The 20,704-nt window shown below is 39.0% G+C and overlaps 1 non-coding gene across 1 annotated transcript; it reads left to right on the top strand.

Moving 5' to 3' along the window:
* The first annotated feature begins 18,739 nt into the window (after positions 1 to 18,739).
* On the top strand, positions 18,740 to 18,846 carry LOC141699009 (small nucleolar RNA R71). The gene has a single exon (XR_012565501.1). It is a non-coding gene; the product is annotated as a small nucleolar RNA R71 (small nucleolar RNA).
* Positions 18,847 to 20,704: the final 1,858 nt, after the last annotated feature.

Raw genomic sequence — 20,704 nt, forward strand, 5'->3', positions numbered from 1 at the left:
GGACGCCATCAAGATAGAAGGAACCCATAACAATGAAGTGGAAAATGAGGATTTAAACATGTAAGATGACCCGATTAGGAGGATGAGAAAACATTTCATACTGAGAAAACAGAAGTCGAGCAAGTAGGGAGAACCGGGATGGTACTCCTATGGGCAATTCATGGACCTGCTAAACAAGAATTATACTTGTATTCCCAAACACACCCTGAGGAAATAATGCAGTGGGAAATTCTTTCAGGACCTTATCACTAAGCTCTCAGAGTTCCAAGGAACAAGCTGACCTAGCCGAGGCAAGAGCTGGACAAAGGAAATAGAGAAATGATTTTATATTCTAAATGATTGATGAAGCGCAAAAGACTGTTTTTGTCCTTACCCTCCTAAGAGAGAGACCACCCGCTGGTGAAGACCAAGAAAGGCACGGAGCCAGAGGAAGAATAAACTGATTAAAGTTCAATCAATTGTTTTCGGGAAAGTAATTCCCAAGGTTATGGAGATAGTGAAAAGCTTTAGAGCCAGAACAAAGGCGGACGAGTATGATGAATTATGAAGCTAAGTTGTAAAAGTTGTCAAGATTCGTTCTGATGACAAGAATCCCAGAAAAATGTGATGTTTGAAGTCAATGATTAGTGGGTTCCATGAAAATAATGATAAGAGAAGAAAATAAAAAGAAACTGAAGTGGAAAGGAATATAAAGGCAATAGAGTTTGAGGAATGATAAGGGAGTTGGGAATGAGGAACCCTAAAGACTCGTAGTAAATAGAAATAGAAAAGTATATGATCGTCAGGATGAGGATGATTTACCATGAGTTAAAGTTGAGGTTGAAGGCATAAGAGATATATATGTTGTACCCTTCAAGTTGGAAGGATTCGGGGAAACCTTGAGATAGTTCGAAGGATAAATAATGAGACGCGGATAGACTGAGGAGACAGAAAGTAAGAAATTAGGAAAATTGGATGAAGGAAGTGACTTCAAGAAAGTGAAGTGTAAGACCGGGGGCATGATACCCAGAAAGGGAGACGCCGGTATGAAAGATATCCCATATTGAGATGACTGTTCAGATAAACAACAAAGAAAATAAGGATTTATTAAGAAGAAGTTCACGTTAACACGACCAATATCTTCTAGAACATCCCTGTTATCATTACCAAATCAGGCAAGAAAAGCGGATAACCGTTGTTACTTTTGGAGGCCATATTGGTTGACCTCAGTTTGAATAAGGATATTATTGTGAAATTTGTATAGACTATCGGATGGGAATGATTAAATAAGTAATCTATCAAGGATATATGACTTGATTATCATGGAAGGATGCATGTACTTTTCTAAAGGTGGAATTAAGGATAGAACATCGGTAACTTAAAATTAATCCTAGGGGAATGCATAAAGGTGGCATTTCACCCTTAATAGGGATAGTATGAGTTTGACAGTATGAATTGGAAAGGATTAAGGTAACAACAACCTTTAAGGATCAGTGGAGAAATTTTTCAGAAGTATATAGACAAGATTCTGGTATTAGTAAATGGTATTTTGGATATGCCCTTTATCTAGAGAATACAGAGGAACGATTCAAGAATAACCTAAGAGGTTTACAAGGAAAAAAAAATAATATTCAAAGTTCTCAAGAATAGAAATTTGATAAAGGAAATATGACATAATTATAATGATGCCAGGTGGGCACGTGTTGAACCATAAGAAAGTATAGACGACCCAATGAAGGCGAGATTGGTGAAAACAAGAAGGACCCAAGATAAGAGACGTCCTAAGTATGATCGAGAGTCAGTCGTGGCAATGTTCACATCTAAAGACTAAGGCAATGATTATGGAAAAAAAATGGTGATTTTTTTTCTCTCACCAGGACTTAAGAAAAGCATTTCACATAAGCAGTGATTGAAATGAGGTAGAAAATTTATTTGGAAGTGGTTAAAAAAATGACATTGATTGTATGGAAATTTTACTATCAGGAAAGGTCAAAGAGCGGTGGCCGACACCTTTAAGTGTAAGAGGACAATATAAGCACACGTGCCAGAGGAATACAGTGATGATGGTTTAAAGCCGTGAAGGTTGTATTATGGTTTGAAAGATTGACATTCCTTCTGATGACTGTGCAATACCCAACCGTAATAGTAGTTTGGTAAAGGTTTAATTTGTGTAATCGCCATGAGCGGGCTATCTATCTTAGAAGGTACTATCTTGAGAATAAGCCGGACCATATTTCAAAAGGACCTAAACGAACCTTTGAGTTAGTCTTTATCGAAGGCATATGATTTAGAATGGTATTAACCTGCTATCGTTGCTTTGATTGAAACTCTTCTGCAATTTATCTGCTTCATGTCATGAAAGTACGTCAGAATTTGGGAGTTTTCTTCATGAATCATGAATGGTGATTATGTTACCTCCTTAGAAGAATTCGATACGAAATGTATGGACTCCGTATGGTTAGCTATTAAGACTTCATGGAAACGAATGATGACAGTAGGTCAGTGGTGGACCATAGTAATGCAGCAATGATTCTGTGAGTAATGAGCTGATTACAACCGTGAGAGTTGTATTGGAATGGATGCTGAGATTGAGTACCACTAATTGGGTCGTGTTGACGTATAAGTTATCTTTGATAGAAAAACTAGGTCGATTATTTACCTATTGAATATTTATTCCTTCTTATCAATAGAGAGTCGTATTACTATACGAGGAAGGTTGCGATACAAGCATATAATTCTAGTAACGATGATGTCTAGAATGAGATCCCAGATTCGATTTTCGAATACGAGGGAGTTTCAAAGGTTGATTGTGTATAAGCTCGAGGAAGAGCATGGGTCCATAGAATGATGGACGGAATAGCAAAAATAATTAAGCATGTGAAATGCGATGCGCTACTACTTGATATATATACACATATGTTTTGTTCTCCTATGACAAACCTCTATAGTCAGAGGTAGGTTCCAAGCCAGATATTTTGTGGCAGTATATTTTTTTCATATATATAATTCTCTTCAATTCGTTCTTTTCTCTTCTTTTTCATTTCATATAAACTGAGAAGAACAACCCTTCCAGAAGGGGAGGTATTGCCGAATGACTTCTATCTATGTGATATAAGCCGAGTAGGATGCCAGCTGTTGTTTAATTGCATGTCAAGTACTAAAGGTTGGCCACCCTTTTGTACTAACGATGCACTATAACAAGTGTTCATGATCATAGTGATCTCTCAACAAATTACTTTACTTCTATATGATTGATCAAACTTTGGAAATAGAAACAGCTGAAAAGGAAGTGGTACCAAGTATGGTGGTATTCCGATTCTAAACGCGTTAGTGATACTAAGGTTGACGTGGTTATTAAAAGGTTATAGAATGCTAACGAGCAAAAGTATAACCAGTCTAATATTAGGAACGGAAGGTAGTAGCGATTACGAATTGGAAAAGAGTGGGTATTGAGAAGCAAAACCTATAGCGCAAAACAGCTATAATAGAGTCTGTACAATAGACTTGGAAGAATTTGGAATGATCACTTAACACGGATGAGTTTTCTCACGATAATAGATCTTATGTCAGGTTTTCGAGATGTCGCCTTATGAGATCCTTGAGGGAAGACAATGTCGATCTCCTTATGTTAGGATGAAGTTGTAGAGCGCAAGATGTTCGGACCCGCAGTAGTCCAAAGGACCACCAAGAATATAATAGATCTAATCAGAGGACGGCTGGGAGTAGCCCAAGATGGACATAAGAAGTATGTTGATTTGACAACGAAAGGACAAAGAATAGGAAGTAGGGGACCTAGTGATGTTATAGGTATTCCCTTAGAAAGGATGGATAAGGTTCGGAAAGAAAGGAAAGCTTAGCCCACGAATTGTTGGACCCTTGGATATATTAAGAACGTATTGGGAAAGTTAGGATACGAGCTAGCCCTACCCCGAACCTGTAGCAAGTTCATAACGTATTCCACGTATCAATGTTAAGGAAGTGTAATTCGGATGCCAGATAAATAGGGGCATATAAGCGCATAGACATGCAAGCGACGTAAACCTATATGGAGCAACCAGCAAGGGTTATAGAGTGAAAACGAACTAGTGCTTAGGAGAAGGGTTATCAAACTAGGCAGAGTTGGTGGTAGCACCACAATGTTGGGAAATTTACTTGAGAGTTTAGAAAGCGCAATGCTAGAAAAGTACCCCCAATTGTTTTCTATTTGATTCCGGGACGGAATCCTTTTAAGGAGGGGAGACTGTAATAACCCCAAAATTTTGAACTTTTTGTAACCCTTATGAATAGTGTTTTTTGATGATATTTCTGAACAAGAAACTTTTCATGCCACGCTATGTAGGGGTTCTTATATGGATATTCTGAGATTTTATTGGTACTCTATATTGTATATAAGTGTATGTAAAGATCGTCAAAATCCAATTCCGAACACTTTGATTTTTCCCGGAAATCCACTAGATACAGAAAGAATTGAGTATAAGTGTAACAGGATAAAAGGATTTAAATTAAAGGATTATAACGAGAGGATCATAAAAGGAATATAATGTATGAGAAAGGTTAAGGAAACCCAAGTAATAAGATCCCGGGTATGATCCCTCAAACGAGAAACGAGAACGAAAGTTAAGCGAACCGTATAACAGATCAACGGTCATTAGGCAAACAATTAGGAGTTAATCAAGGAGGTTAGGGATGATGAGGTCATCCAACCAATAGAAGAGGGAAAAGGAGGGAGGGGTGACATCACATGATGACATAAGCATGACATAAGGGAAGGAATTGTTGGATGATTGTGAACCACACAATAATTACCATGGTAAAAAGGTAAGAAATCAAAACAAAACAAATCAAAAAAAATCAACCAACCAAAACAAATCAAAGCAAAACACAAAATCATTTCTTTCTTCAACCAAGGAGCTCTCGGCTTTTCTTCATTTCAAGAAGAAGAATTTCAAAAATCAAGTTCCAAGCTTCCTTAATTGGTAAGATAATTATCTAGTACTCCTTGTGCATAGATATAGGTATCCTATAAGTTTTTAAGCCTCCAAATCATTCACAATCTTCTCCAAGAAATCAATGAAGAAGATAATGAATAGTGATTTCAAGATTTTTAACTTGATTTTTCTTGTTTTTCTTTTAAGATCCAAGCATCCCTAAGACATCTCAAGGCTTCTTAAGGCTTCCTAGCTACTCCAATCACTTCAAGGAAGGTATAACATCTCCAAACCCTAGCTTTAATTTGTATATTAGGATTATTTTGATTGTTATGGTAAAAGAGTAGCTTGATGCTTGCATGTTTAGAGTTTGGGTTGGAGTTGTAGTAAATTGGATGTTAAATCTTGTTGATTAGTAAAGGACTTAAGTATAGTTTTAAATTCAAGTTTTAAGAATAAGTAGAAATTGTTAATGTTGAGTTGTTGGGGCTGTTATGATGTAGTATGGATGGAGTTTTGATTGTGTTGTGAATTGGGGTTGATTGGTGGTTGATTTGGAATGGTATAAATTTGGGAAATCGCGTAAACATAGTCGTCGTATGTCCGATTACTTTAGGCTGTTTTGTTCTTAACATTAGGACCCGAGAACTCCCTGCTAGGTTTTGAGCATTTCCATGATTAGATAGTTCATGTTATGAGCTTCGTTTTGATATGTGGTTCGTTTGATTCCGAAGTACGGTTTAGGAGAAACGGCCGTTTTAAGTAACGACGTTTCGCGAACGAACCATTACCCCTCGCCTTAATTTGAAACATAGGTTAAAAACCTTAAAGGACTAATTGGAGTATGAAACATTTATGTAAAGTGTAATAGGCAGTTGGTAAGACACTCACGAAAGAATCGCCTTAAAACTCGTAATGGTTAATTTATTAAAAATGGTGGAGCCGAGGGTACTCGAGCGACTTAAGTGAATCGTTAAGCGCAAAGCGAGCGTTAGAGTCTAAATTGGTTAAAGTATAGATTTATAAGTGACTTTGGTTTAATTCCAACTTATATGTTGTTTATAGGTTACCAGACTCGTCCCAAGCCATTTGTAACCCCCAGTCGCTCAGGCAAGTTTTTACCCGTATAACTGTTGTTGTGATGTATATGTGTATATGCATGATCTTGTGATAAATGCATATTTGTTATTAACAAATTCTTGCGATATATTGTAGCATGTGATATGGTATATATGCATGCCTGTTTCGTATTCTTGATTTATATATCTGTTGTTCAAATGCTTATTAGTCGCATAATACCTATGCTAGAGATAAGCGGTATTTGAGTTTACCCTTAGTATAGGGGATCAAAAGGTGAACTTTTTCTAAAACCAGGAGGCGAGGCTCTCAAGTATTATATATATATATATATGAATAGTTTTTAAAACTATTAATCGAATAAAGTTTATTCGATAAATTTATATTATTTAGTGAATATTACTTGAATATTCATTCGAGGATTTATGACTCACTTTATATTATTTAATGAATATTACTTGAATATTCATTCAAGGACTTATGACTCACTTTATATTATTTAATGAATATTACTTGAATATTCATTCGAGGACAGATGACTCCGTTTATATTATTTAATTGAATATTATTTGATTATTCATATGAGGACCTATGACTCCGATTATTTTCTGAAATGTATTCTTTATTTTACTAAAGAATAAGGTGTCGATAATCAAACTTATTTTTGATTATTCAAATAAAGATAGTACTTTCGTATAAGTATATCTTTGGTTATTTAATACTCATTTCAAGTATAAGTTTTACAACTTCTACTTCAATTATTTGTATAAAGATTATCCTTTATGGGAATATTATTTAAATAATAATATTCAGATATTTTCTAATATATTGGGACTGATTTACTTTATTAAATCAGCATTACTCCAAACACTCTTTAAAGTATTTTCGAGTCTTTAAAATGATTTTTAAAAGTTAGAGCGGATCCCAAAACTCATTTTATATATTTAAGATCTTCCTTTTTAAAGGGGATTTAAATACTCGCTCAAAACCAGAGGGATCCGGCTCTGTGGTGTATTTTATATTCGCAACAAGGTTGCGGGTTTGGTAAATGAATTGATTACTTACCCAACGTCCGGGAAATAAGTCCATCTATCGAGTCGGCATTAGCAACATGGGCTCAGTGGGCGTCCATGATAGTGTAAGTGGCTCGGTGGGAGTCCATCAAATGCGTAAGTGGCTTAGTGGCAGTCCAGCATAAGGTCCTATTGCGACCAGGGTGATGACCAGTGGGGAATTCATCCATCTACTAGTAGAAAAGGTTACTTATTGGTATCTTTGCCTGATCAGCAAGATATCAGGTTTATGCCACAATTCTTTTTCCTTCCAAAAATTTATTGGATGTTACAAACTCTGTTCATACCTTACATGACAGAGGTTTCCAGGAACTGTATAAAGAAGGTATATATGTGGATATATATATCGGAACTTAATGAAGTATATCATAGCTTCATTTCCTTCAATAATACTGCAAAGATTTAATTTATTCAAATCTTGTCTCGTAGTCTCATCTATGTGATGAACTGTTGAAAGCTCATTATACTTTGAACAGTGGTAGTTCAAGTAGCTTTATAAATGATATAAGTATAGTGAAGTATTTGGTAACTTCATCCCTTGTTTTTGCTTATATCCAGTAAGTAATTATCTTACACTTGATAAAGGATTCTAGTAAGTTATCCATTTAGATACTTGCATTATTGTTTACACTATATATTATCTTGCGAGTTGTAATGCTCACTCTTGCTTTATTTGTTCATCATACAACAACAGTTAGGAAAGATGGCCAGACTCAAGCAGACCCAGCGCAAGAGCGTAGGAAGCCCCCCGCGCCTTCCCTTTGAGATCATAGCTGCTATAGCTGCAGAGGTAGATCTATCTGTAGATCAGACCTTCTACTTTTGGGAATCAATTATGTATAATTATAACTTGTGGCAGATAATGGCAATTAATTGTAAACTTATCAAGTAATCATTTTGGGTTGTAATAACTTTTAAATTGTGGATTCAAAGACTTGTACTTATTTCAATTTCATCTCTGAGACTATAACGGGTTGTGGTGTGTGTTAGTGTAGGGTCACAGCATAAGGTTAATTATTATTAATTAAGTGAAGTGATATTGTGGAAAGAAAGATCGTGACGACCCGGATCCCTGACCCCGGATCTGGGGGTGTTACAGCGGGCGCGCGGGTGCGCTGCCTTTCTGGAATCCTGGTACGGCCGCGCGCTATCACAACGCGGGCGCGCCGTCCTTCTGGGAAAAACTCATATTTCTTCTTTGTTCTTGCTGCTTCAAGCCAGCTTTCCACGAGCTTTTATTCCAACACCACCTTGACACCAAATTAGCACAAAACAATGCTAATTCACCTGATTACCTAGATAATGCCTGAAATACAAAAACACTCGAAAACACATTAAAACACTTAACAACTTGAGTACAAATGCATCAATTCAAAGCTTATTATAGCATAATAAAGTGTCATAAATGCCACTCAACATACCCCCAAACTTTAATCGATGATTTTCCTCAAGCATAAACAGGCTCAAAGAACAGGAAACAAAAATGCATGAATGCAACTAAATGAATGCAACGATCCCAATAGAATAACTCAATCACGTAGCGAGCAACCTCTCCACAAATGCAACTACTCACATTAAGATCCATCAAATCATACAAATCAATTTACAAACTAGAGACGTGCGTGTGTACAAATGCTTATAGATATACTATCGCAACTAGATCAATAATCATGACTCACCACTCATCAAGACAATCGTAAGGTTATAAATTATATAAAAAGTGCTTTTATTCAAAACAAAATAACACAAATATGCTTATTTGATCGTGCAATGAGTGAGGTCCACAAAAGACTTATACAATAGTACCCATGTAGCGAGCGTTAGGTTAGCGGATCCCAGACTATAAAGCCTTAGTGCACTAGGCACAAAGTCCCCTAACAACTTAATAACTCGAGTACTAAAGAGCCCACTCGTGATCAATTATACATAACACTTATTCTTTTTTTTCTTTTTCTTTTCTTTTCTCTTTTCTTTTCTTTTCTTTTTTCAATTTCTGAACGAGTGTATTTCGCTCCATCTCATTTAACCCTAGACTACTCATATAAATACGAGCCGGCTACTAACCATTTGACACCTAGCCATAACAACTAGCAATGAAATCCAATTTTTCTCCAATTTCTAAAAATCCATGTTATTTTATTATTAAGAGAATATCCTAAATTTTAAATATAAACAAGCGATTAAACCTCGACAAATAAACAAACCATGATCATGATCTAGCACTTAAGCAACCTATAAGACTTAGTGAAATACAATTATCTCTAGCATTCAAATAAACTTAATATGACTTAACATCTCTAAACACGATATCACTACACTAGCATTAAAATCACAAGTCAACTAGAAAAATTATCTAAGGGATCATGTTATAATGCAAATGCATGAACTACATGAACAAACTAACATAAAAACTACCAAAATAAAAAAAAAACTATATGGCAAAATATGCAAAAATATGAACTAAACTATCATGAATATGCAACTATATGAGACTCACACAACATATTCCTACAACTACTACCCCCAAACTTAAAATATTCACTGTCCTCAGTGAAAGTAATAGTAAGGAATTCAGGCATACCTAATCAGAATCATGTTCCTCACCCTCAACGGGGGGAGTGTCAGGTGTGTCCGGAGGTGGATACTGTTAGGGCGAAAACACGCGCTAATATTCACGCAAGTATACGCGTTCGCAAGTAATATAGAATATTTTCTAGTTCGTTCCCTCAGAGACTCAGACTAAATTATTGTCTAATTAAACTCACTCACCAATGTATGATTACTTCTCAATGTTAAGATAATAACACTTAAAATTGTTGATTAAATATTAACTATAATTAACTACTTAATTAACCACTTAACTAACACTTCAATTTATCAATAATAAAACACTCATGAGATCACAACTTCATTATCACTTCCTTCTATAGCCATTGTTATTACCTTTAGCATGTGACAGTGATGATATTAATCGAATAACACGAAACTGATAAAAGCCAACTTTCATTGTACTAATACCATTCCACCAAGCATCCACAATTAAGATAGAAGTTGAATAGTCATCAATTATGTTGAGTTCTTATATGTCTACAGAAATTGACAACACAACGATTTAAGCACAAGTTATTCCTTTTTGATTACATAGGGCAAATAAAACTGTTAGAGTTACCCACTAATCATGCCCAATGTACATGAACCTATGCTAGCATGGCAAGTTCTAAATCTCAAGATCCACCGTCGCTTCACAAGAGATTAACACCCTATCTTATATGTTCGCGACGCACATAAGATGAATACGCACAACCAATACTAGATATCAAGCAATCATCACACACTAAAGTATTAAACAATTAACTAAAGAATTCCATAATAAATCCGTTGCAACCCCATGATCACGATTAGCCCATAATAGAACTTATCGCCATCATGGGTTCATACGAAATCATGATAAACAAACACAAGAAAATAATAACTAAACTAATTATATTAAAACAGAGTACGTCACAAGAGTAAATAAGTCAAAGCAAGAAAACTAGCATCCAACGTTACAACGAAACAAGAATCACAAGAAAATATGCTTCCTGTTCGTTGCGGTGTGCTAAATCGGTCTTCTTCCTTATCTCCTTCGCTTCTTGCGTAAAACACAATCTAAAACATAATCCCCTTAATACTCTCCGTGAAAACGTCTCAAATCTACCTATATAATAGTCCCATAAAACTCAGATTACATAGAAGTTGGAAGCCAAACAGAAGTAGAAGTCTAAAATAATTTATCTTTTTCCCCGACCCTGCGCGGCCGCTCAGCATAGCTGCGCAGGCGCTCAGCATTGCTGCGCGGGCGCGCAGGCCTCTACTGGAAAAAATCCAGGTTTGCTCCGTTTCTTCACCGTAATCTGCCCATTCCTTTCCTCTCGCAATGGTGAACACATGCCAAAGCTTATTCTTGATGATTCCTCCCCCGAAATGCAACTAATACCCTGAAATGCATAAACACTAGAAAAACGCATCAAATACACAAAATACTTGATTTCAAGACACCAATTTAAGCCATTTTAAGACGTTCTAAGTGGTATAAAATGCCACTTATCACACCCCCAAACTTAAATCGATGCTTGTCCTCAAGCGTCACAGACTCAAAAACAAATAAAAATATGCATGAATGCAATCTATATGAAAATGCAACGATCCCCCTTACTACAATTAACCAACCAAATTGTCACATCTCAACGAATGCAGTTAGACAACTAAAGATCAATAAACTCATGCAAACGGACATATAGCCAGAAATGTGGTGTGTGCAAATGCTTAACAGATATGCTTCGGAACTAGACCAATTACTATGACTAGACTATCCTCAAGGCAATCCTACGATTATACAAAGAATAAAAATTCTAGGCACAAAGTGATATACAACACTACAAGAACTCTGGAGCTTACTACGGAATCGTGCTTTTTATTTACAACTCAAATGCTTATTTGACCGTGCAATGAGTGAGGTCCACAAAAGACTTATACAATGGTATCCATGTAACGAGCGTTAGGTTAGCGGATCCCAGACTCTAAAAGCCTTAGGTCACTAGGCACAAAGTCCCCTAAGAACTTAATAACTCGAATACCAAAGAGCCCACTCTTGATCAATTATGCAAATTTTTTTTTTTTAATAACTTCTGAGCAAGTGCGTTTCGCTCCATCTTGCTCAACCCTAGACTACTCGCAACATATGCGAGCCGGCTACTAGCCATTTGACGCCTAGCCACAACTAGCAACAACTTCCATATTTTTTTCTCCAAAATTTTTTCTTTTTTCATGTCTTTATCACTAAGAACCTATAATCGAATTCTAAGCATAATAAGTAGATTGACCTTGAAAACAACCAAATCATAACAACAATCTAGCCCTTACGCATTCTTTAAGACTTAGTGGTCTTTAAGACTTAGTGGACTTACAATTATTTCTAGCATGCATATCAACCTACATAACTTAATATCACTTTAATGCTATCACTACACTCGCATCAATATCACAATTCAGTTGATAACTTATTGCAAAAGGGATCATGGTAAATGTATGAGCTACATGACATTCATAAAAAAAACTAAATGGCATAAATTATGCAACTATATGAACTAAACTATCATGAATATGCAACTAAATGACACACACACACAATATTCCTTAACTACCACCCCCAAACTAAAAATCTTCACTGTCCTCAGTGAAAGTAGTAGAAAGGAACACAGGGTATACCTACTCGGAGTCATCATCATCATCACCCTCAGTGGGTGGAGTATCAGGCGGTGGGTATGCAGAGTCCTCACCAAAAACTGGCCACTGGATATCAGCTCCAAGGCCTCGAAAAGCAGTCCCTAACGCAAGGGTGAGCTCCTGAGCAAACCTGCTCTGCGTCTCATACATGGAATCCATCCGCCGTGAAAGCCTCCTATACTGGGCATCACCCATCCCAGCACCCTCCTGAGCTCTCGAAGAACCAGCCCCACCATGCCCTGGCCTAGCCATAGTAGCACCTCGTGCTAGACGCCCTCCTGGAAGACGATAACCCAGCCCATGCTCCTCAGGCTCACCACCGGTCCACTCCTGCATCCCATTCAGAGTGCCAGAATCAATCGGAGCTGCTGGCAACTGCAACTGCTCATGAGCCGGCCAGTTCACTCCCACTGCTCGACATAGCTTCGTAACCGTGGATGCATAAGGGATGTTCATATGCTTTGCTCCCCTCAAAAACTTCAGAATTCCTTGGTAGATAAACTCACCAAGGTCCACATAGTACTCATCATGCAGAATTCCCCACAACAGTTGTGCTCTCTCAACTATGACCTCGTGTGCATGTAAAGAAGGTAAAATATTAGCACATATAAATGCATTCCATGCACGGGCATACCTGTTCATGGTGATCGCCGGAAAGTGACGATACTCATTATTGCCTGGACTGCGGGTCCAAACTGTGCCCGGTCGACAGAGAGTCGCACAAATCAAATCCAAGTCAAAATCCTCAGCACTCTTTTCATTCCAGTTCTCCTCCTCGGGCTTCCTCTCTCGCTGTCCAATCACACGGCGAATCGCCGCAGGATGATAATCAACCGTCAGCCCACGGACTACAGAAAACCCATTCTTTTCAGCCTTCGCGTTCGCGTAGAACTCGCGAACAACGCTCATCGGTACTGCTTCGGGTGACTCACAAAAAGCTATCCACCCCTTCTCTGCAATTATGGGCAATAACTCACCATCCCTCCCTGATGGTAAGAACCCCCTCTCCTTCAGAATCGGCTTCCCCAATAGCCTAGTGTACTCCTCCGCAGCTCTGTCAGTTAACCGAGGCCTTGCAGCAGTACCCCTCGATGAATCAGCAGTAGGAACTGTGCTGCTGCTGTCAATAGTGCGTGCTCTCTTGGGTGCCATTGATTCGTGAATAAAAGTGTGTAAGAACTGATTTTTGATGTTTGTGAGAGGGTTTAAGTGTAGGAAGTTTTGTGGGAGATATGTAGGATATGTGTATGTATATATAGGGTGTGGATTAGATTAGGGTTTGGGAATTAAGGGATAAAATGATGGGGTAGTGGGAACAATTCGTGGGTTTATGGGCTAAAACTGTTTTTGTGTTTTTGTTTGTTTTTTTTTTCTGAACTGTAAAAAATTTTCTGGAACTCGACCCCTGCGCGGCCGCTCAGCATAGCTGCGCGGGCGCGCAGCTTGCTGCGCGGCCGCTCAGCATAGCTGCGCGGGCACGCAGCTTGCTGCGCGGCCGCTCAGCATAGCTGCGCGGGCGCGCAGAGGGTCTCTGGAAAAAAAAAGTTTCAGCACCTGTTTTCTGATTTTTTTGTGTTTTTGGATAGGTTATTAACTTCTAAGGGTTCCTGTAACAACAATTCATGGGTTGCCTCCCACGCAGCGCTTCTTTTTCGTCATTAGCTTGACGTTCCGTACCTTTCTCAAGTAGTCAACAAAATGGCACTAACCACCTCTCGGTTTGCCATGTCCCCATAGTAGTGCTTCAACCGCTGACCGTTAACCTTGAATGCTTGGTCCGAATCATTCTCAAAAATTTCCACCGCTCCATGTGGAAACACAGTTTTGACAATAAAAGGTCCAAACCACCTTGATTTCAACTTCCCAGGAAAAAGTCGGAGCCGAGAGTTGAATAAAAGAACTTGTTGCCCTGGCACAAATAACTTAGGATGTAGCTTCCTATCGTGCCACCTCTTCACCTTTTCCTTATACATTTTGTTATTCTCGTAAGCTTGAAGTCGAAATTCATCAAGTTCATTAAGCTGAAGCATTCTTTTCTTACCAGCTGCATCTAAATCCAGGTTCAATTTCTTCAATGCCCAGTAGGCCTTATGCTCAAGCTCCGCCGGTAGATGACATCCCTTACCGTACACCAACTGAAACGGTGACATCCCAAGTGGAGTTTTGTATGCTGTTCTGTAAGCCCAAACAGCTTCATCGAGCTTTAAAGACCAATCCTTCCTTGACGGACAAACAACCTTCTCTAGAATACGCTTTATCTCTCTGTTAGACACTTCCGCTTGACCATTTGTTTGCGGATGATAGGCAGTAGCTACTCGATGATTCACATTATAACGCTGCATCATAGAAGTGAACTTACGGTTGCAAAAATGCGATCATTCATAACTTATGATTACCCGAGGTGTTCCAAACCTTGTGAAAATTTGCTTATTAAGAAAATTTAGTACTGCCTTTGCATCATTTGTCGGTAAAGCTTTAACTTCGACCCATTTTGAGACATAATCGACTGCCAGCAAGATGTACTGATTATTGCAAGACGAGATAAAAGGCCCCATGAAATCGATTCCCCATACATCAAAGACCTCGACTTCAAGCATCACATTTAATGGCATTTCATCCTTCCTTGACAAATTTCCCACTCTTTGGCAACGATCACACCTTAAAACAAACTGATGAGCATCCTTGAACAAAGTAGGCCAGAAAAAACCTGCTTGCAGAATACGAGCTACCGTCTTCTCACCTCCATAGTGTCCCCCATAAACCGTGGAATGGCAGTCTCGTAATATCCCCTCCGTCTCACAGAACGGGATACATCTCCTGATGATCTGGTCAGCTCCCTGTCTAAACAAATATGGTTCATCCCACATATACCACTTCACCTCATGCAGAAACTTCTTCTTTTGAGCGGATGTCAAATTAAGAGGCATTATATTGCTGACGAGATAGTTTACAATATCTGCAAACCATGGTTCTTCCTCCTGAATTGCAAACAACTGCTCATCCGGAAAAGATTCATTGATTAACGTCCTATCTTGTGAAGTAGAATCGGGATTCTCCAACCTAGAGAGATGGTCAGCTACTTGATTCTCAGTACCTTTTCTATCTTTGATCTCTAACTCAAATTCCTGAAGTAAAAGCACCCAACGAATGAGTCTCGGCTTTGAATCCTTCTTAGAAACCAGATAGTGAATAGCTGCATGATCAGTGAATACTGTTACTTTCGTACCAAGCAGATAAGATCGAAATTTCTCAAAGCCAAAGAATATAGCCAAAAGCTCCTTCTCAGTAGTGGTGTAGTTCAATTGGGCACCATTTAAAGTCTTAATCGCATAGTAGACCACATGGAAGAGATTTTTCTTGCGCTGTCCCAGAACTGCACCTACCGCATAATCACTCGCATCACACATCATCTCAAATGGTTCTGTCCAATCTGGTGCTGTAATGACTGGTGCCGTGATCAAACTCTCCTTGAGAGTCTCGAATGCTGCCAAACATTCATCATCAAATTTGAAAGGCACATCTTTCTCAAGCAAATTGCACAACGGCTTAGATATCTTTGAAAAGTCCTTGATGAATCGCCGATAAAAACCCGCATGACCAAGAAAACTACGGATTCCTTTCACAGAATTAGGTGGGGGAAGATTTTCAATGACTCCCACCTTGGCCTTGTCCACCTCCAGACCCTTGCTAGAGACCTTATGCCCAAGGATAATGCCTTCACGCACCATAAAATGACATTTCTCCCAATTAAGCACCAAATTAGTTTCCACGCATCTTTTGAGTACGGCGCGCAGATTATTCAAACATTCATCATATGAGTGTCCAAAGACGGAGAAGTCATCCATGAACACTTCGAAGTTATTTCCAATCATGTCAGAGAATATAGCCATCATACATCTCTGAAAGGTGGCCGGTGCACCACATAACCCAAACAAAACTCTGCGAAAAGCAAATGTGCCAAATGGACAAGTGAAGGTAGTCTTTTCTTGATCCTCTGGTGCAATACAAATCTGATTATACCCGGAATAACCATCCAGAAGACAAAAATACTCATGACCCGCCAATCTGTCAAGCATCTGATCAATAAATGGAAGGGGGAAGTGATCCTTCCTTGTGGCTTTGTTCAATTTTCTATAATCCATGCATACTCTCCATCCTGTAACTGTTCGAGTAGGGATGAGCTCATTCTTTTCATTTGCGACCACAGTGATACCTCCCTTCTTAGGTACACATTGTACGGGGCTCACCCACGAGCTGTCAGAAATAGGATAAATGATGCCTGCATCTAGCCATTTCAGAATTTCTTTCTTCACCACCTCCTTCATGATGGGATTCAGTCTTCGCTGCTATTCCACAGTTGGCTTACTACCTTCCTCTAGCAGAATTTTATGCATACAATATGAAGGACTTATCCCCTTGATGTCTGCTATGGTCCATCCAATAGCCGATTTGAATTCTCTCAAAATCCTTAAGAGCTTGTCTTCCTCACTACCTGAAAGGTCAGATGAAATAATAACAGGTAACGTAGATGAATCACCTAAAAAAGCTTACCTCAAATGTTCAGGTAATGGCTTGAGCTCCAAGGTAGGTGCTTCCTCTATTGATGGTTTGAGCTTCCCATCAGCGTTCTTGAGGTCAGAAGTACCAAGAGATTCAAATGGTATGTCCAGCTTTCGCTTCCAGGGAGAAGCGTTCAGATATTGTAATTGCTCGTTGCTATCTTCATCATCGCTGTCAAAATCCCCCACTAAGGCCTTTTCCAATGCATCAGACATTAGCATGTGATCGAGTTCCGAAGTAACCGCAGAATCAATCACATCCACTTTTAAGCACTCCTCATCTTCTGTAGGGAATTTTATTGCCTTGAATACGTTGAAGGTCACATCCTGATCTTGGACCCGCATAGTAAGTTCTCCTTTTTGCACATCTATCAAGGTACGGCCAGTAGCCAAGAAAGGCCTCCCCAAGATTATGGGAATCTTCTTATCTTCCTCAAAATCCAGAATAACAAAATCTGCTGGAAAGAAGAGCTTATCCACTTTGACGAGCACATCCTCAACTATGCCCCTTGGGTAAGTAATGGAACGGTTAGCCAATTGTAGTGACATGTACGTGGGTTTTGGATCAGGCAGATCCAGTTTTTTAAAGATCGACAACGGCATCAAATTAATGCTTGCTCCCAAATCACAAAGGCACTTGTCAAAAGTTAGATTGCCAATAGTGCAATGAATGGTGAAGCTTCCTGGATCTTTCAGTTTTGGTGGTAACTTTTGCTGCAGAACAGCGCTGCATTCTTCCGTGAGAGCAACGGTTTCAAGGTCATCCAGTTTCACCTTCCTTGCAAGAATAGTCTTCATAAACTTCGCATAACTAGGCATTTGTTCCAGAGCCTCAGCGAAAGGTATATTGATGTGAAGTTTCTTGAACACCTCCAGAAACTTCTCGAACTGTCTATCCAGCTTTTGTTGCTGCAATCTCTTAGGAAAAGGTGGTGGAGGATAGAGCTGTTTCTCCCCTGTATTAGCCTCAGGCAGAGTGTGTTCAACAGTAGTCTTCCTTGGTTCTGCCGCTTTCTCCTTTTGCTTAGATTCTTCATCTCTAACTTCAGCTTCGACTTCCTTTGCCTTTTCAGCATCAGCCACTTTTCCAGACCTTAAGGTAATAGCCTTGACTTGCTCTTTAGCTTCCTTCCTGCCTGGTACTTCCGTGTCACTGGGAAGAGTGCCAGGTTGACGATTGAGCACTGCATTGGCTAATTGACCGATTTGATTTTCCAAGGTCTTGATAGAAACCGTCTGACTCTTGCCCAACAGCTTAAGTTCCTCAAAATCAGCACTAGTGGGTGCAGTTGTACTTCCCTGTTGAGGATATGATTGCCTTGTAGCATACTGCTGTGGTTGCTGGAATCCAGGTGGGTTAAACTGTTTACTCACTCCTTGCTGATATGGTGGCTGAATAGCATTATGATTATTCCCCCAGCTGAAATTTGGATGATTTCTGTTGTTAGGATGATAGGTCGCTAGCACAGGCTGCTGTTGTCGCTGATAATTATTCACATACTGAACAGATTCGTTTACAAGAGAACACTGATCCGTAACATGAGAACCTGCACAAAGCTCACAAACCATAGCTATTTGATTAACTCCATACGTAGCCAAAGAATCAACCTTCATTGATAGCGCTCGGAGCTGGGCTGCAATAGCGGTGGCTGCATCAACTTCCAGAATACCTGCTACCTTGCCTGACGTCATCCTCTGAGTTGGGTTTTGATGCTCATTTGCAGCCATCGTCTCGATAAGATTATACGCCTCAGTATAGCTTTTAGCCCATAAGGCGCCTCCAGCTGCTGCATCGAGCATGGGCCGAGATTGGGCCCCCAAACCATTATAGAAACCAGTGATCACCATCCAATCCGGCATTCCATGATGTGGACATTTTCTCAACATTTCCTTGTAGCGTTCTCAAGCCTCGCACATAGATTCTGTAGGTTGCTGCGCAAACTGAGTAAGAGCACTCCTCATAGCAGCAGTCTTTGCCATCGGATAAAACTTCACCAGAAACTTTTGCGCAAGATCTTGCCACGTAGTGATGGACCCAGCTGGTTCAGAATGTAACCAGTCTTTAGCCTTGTCCCTTAGTGAGAATGGGAAAAGCCTCAACTTGATAGCCTCATCAGTCACGCCATTATACTTAAAAGTGCTGCAGATCTCGACAAAATTCCTTATGTGCATGTTGGGGTCTTCAGTTGCCGCTCCTCCAAAAGAAACAGAATTATGCACCATCTGAATAGTGCCCGGCTTGATTTCAAAGGTGTTAGCTTGAATAGCCGGATGAAGGATGCTTGACTGAATGTCATCAATTTTAGGCCGAGAAAAATCCATAAGAGCTGGATCAGCTTGAACAATACGATCTCCCATGTTTACTGGTTCTTTCTGCTCAGTTCCTGAATCCGAATCCTCAAAATCTAACTTCTCCGGAATATCAAGAACTTCGTCTGTCTCCTCAGCTGTATCTAAAGTCCTCTTGCGAGCACGAGAACGAGTTTGCATAAACGCTTGCTAAAGTACCTGAAACACAACCAGAAAAAAAATAAGTAACTACTACGTCCTAATCACTGAGTCCTAATGACCAATGATGGTAAGTACATAAACTAAACAAATACGCCGAGTCCCCGGCAGCGGCGCCAAAAACTTGTTAGGGCGAAAACACGCGCTAATATTCACGCAAGTATACGCGTTCGCAAGTAATATAGAATATTTTCTAGTTTGTTCCCTCAGAGACTTAGACTAAATTATTGTCTAATTAAACTCACTCACCAATGTATGATTACTTCTCAATGTTAAGATAATAACACTTAAAAATTGTTGATTAAATATTAACTATAATTAACTACTTAATTAACCACTTAACTAACACTTCAATTTATCAATAATAAAACACTCATGAGATCACAACTTCATTATTACTTCCTTCTATAGCCATTGTTATTACCTTTAGCATGTGACAGTGATGATATTAATCGAATAACATGAAACTGATAAAAGCCAACTTTCATTGTACTAATACCATTCCACCAAGCATCCACAATTAAGATAGAAGTTGAATAGTCATCAATTATGTTGAGTTCCTATATGTCTACAGAAATTGACAACACAACGATTTAAGCACAAGTTATTCCTTTTTGATTACATAGGGCAAATAAAACTGTTAGAGTTACCCACTAATCATGCCCAACGTACATGAACCTATGCTAGCATGGCAAGTTCTAAATCTTAAGATCCACCGTCGCTTCACAAGAGATTAACACCCTATCTTATATATTCGCGACGCACATAAGACGAATACGCACAACCAATACTAGATATCAAGCAATCATCACACACTAAAGTATTAAACAATTAACTAAAGAATTCCATAATAAATCCGTTGCAACCCCATGATCACGATTAGCCCATAATAGAACTTATCGCCATCATGGGTTCATATGAAATCATGATAAACAAACACAAGAAAATAATAACTAAACTAATTATATTAAAACAGAATACGTCACAAGAGTAAATAAGTCAAAGCAAGAAAACTAGCATCCAACGTTACAACGAAACAAGAATCACAAGAAAATATGTTTCCTCTTCGTTGCGGTGTGCTAAATCGGTCTTCTTCCTTATCTCCTTCGCTTCTTGTGTAAAACACAATCTAAAACATAATCCCCTTAATACTCTCCGTGAAAACGTCTCAAATCTACCTATATAATAGTCCCATAAAACTCATATTACATAGAAGTTGGAAGCCAAACAGAAGTAGAAGTCTAAAATAATTTATCTTTTTCCCCGACCCTGCGCGGCCGCTCAGCATAGCTGCGCGGGCGCGCAGGTTGCTGCA

Source organism: Apium graveolens, chromosome 11 (assembly GCF_009905375.1).
Source record: "Apium graveolens cultivar Ventura chromosome 11, ASM990537v1, whole genome shotgun sequence".
Taxonomy (NCBI): domain Eukaryota; kingdom Viridiplantae; phylum Streptophyta; class Magnoliopsida; order Apiales; family Apiaceae; genus Apium; species Apium graveolens.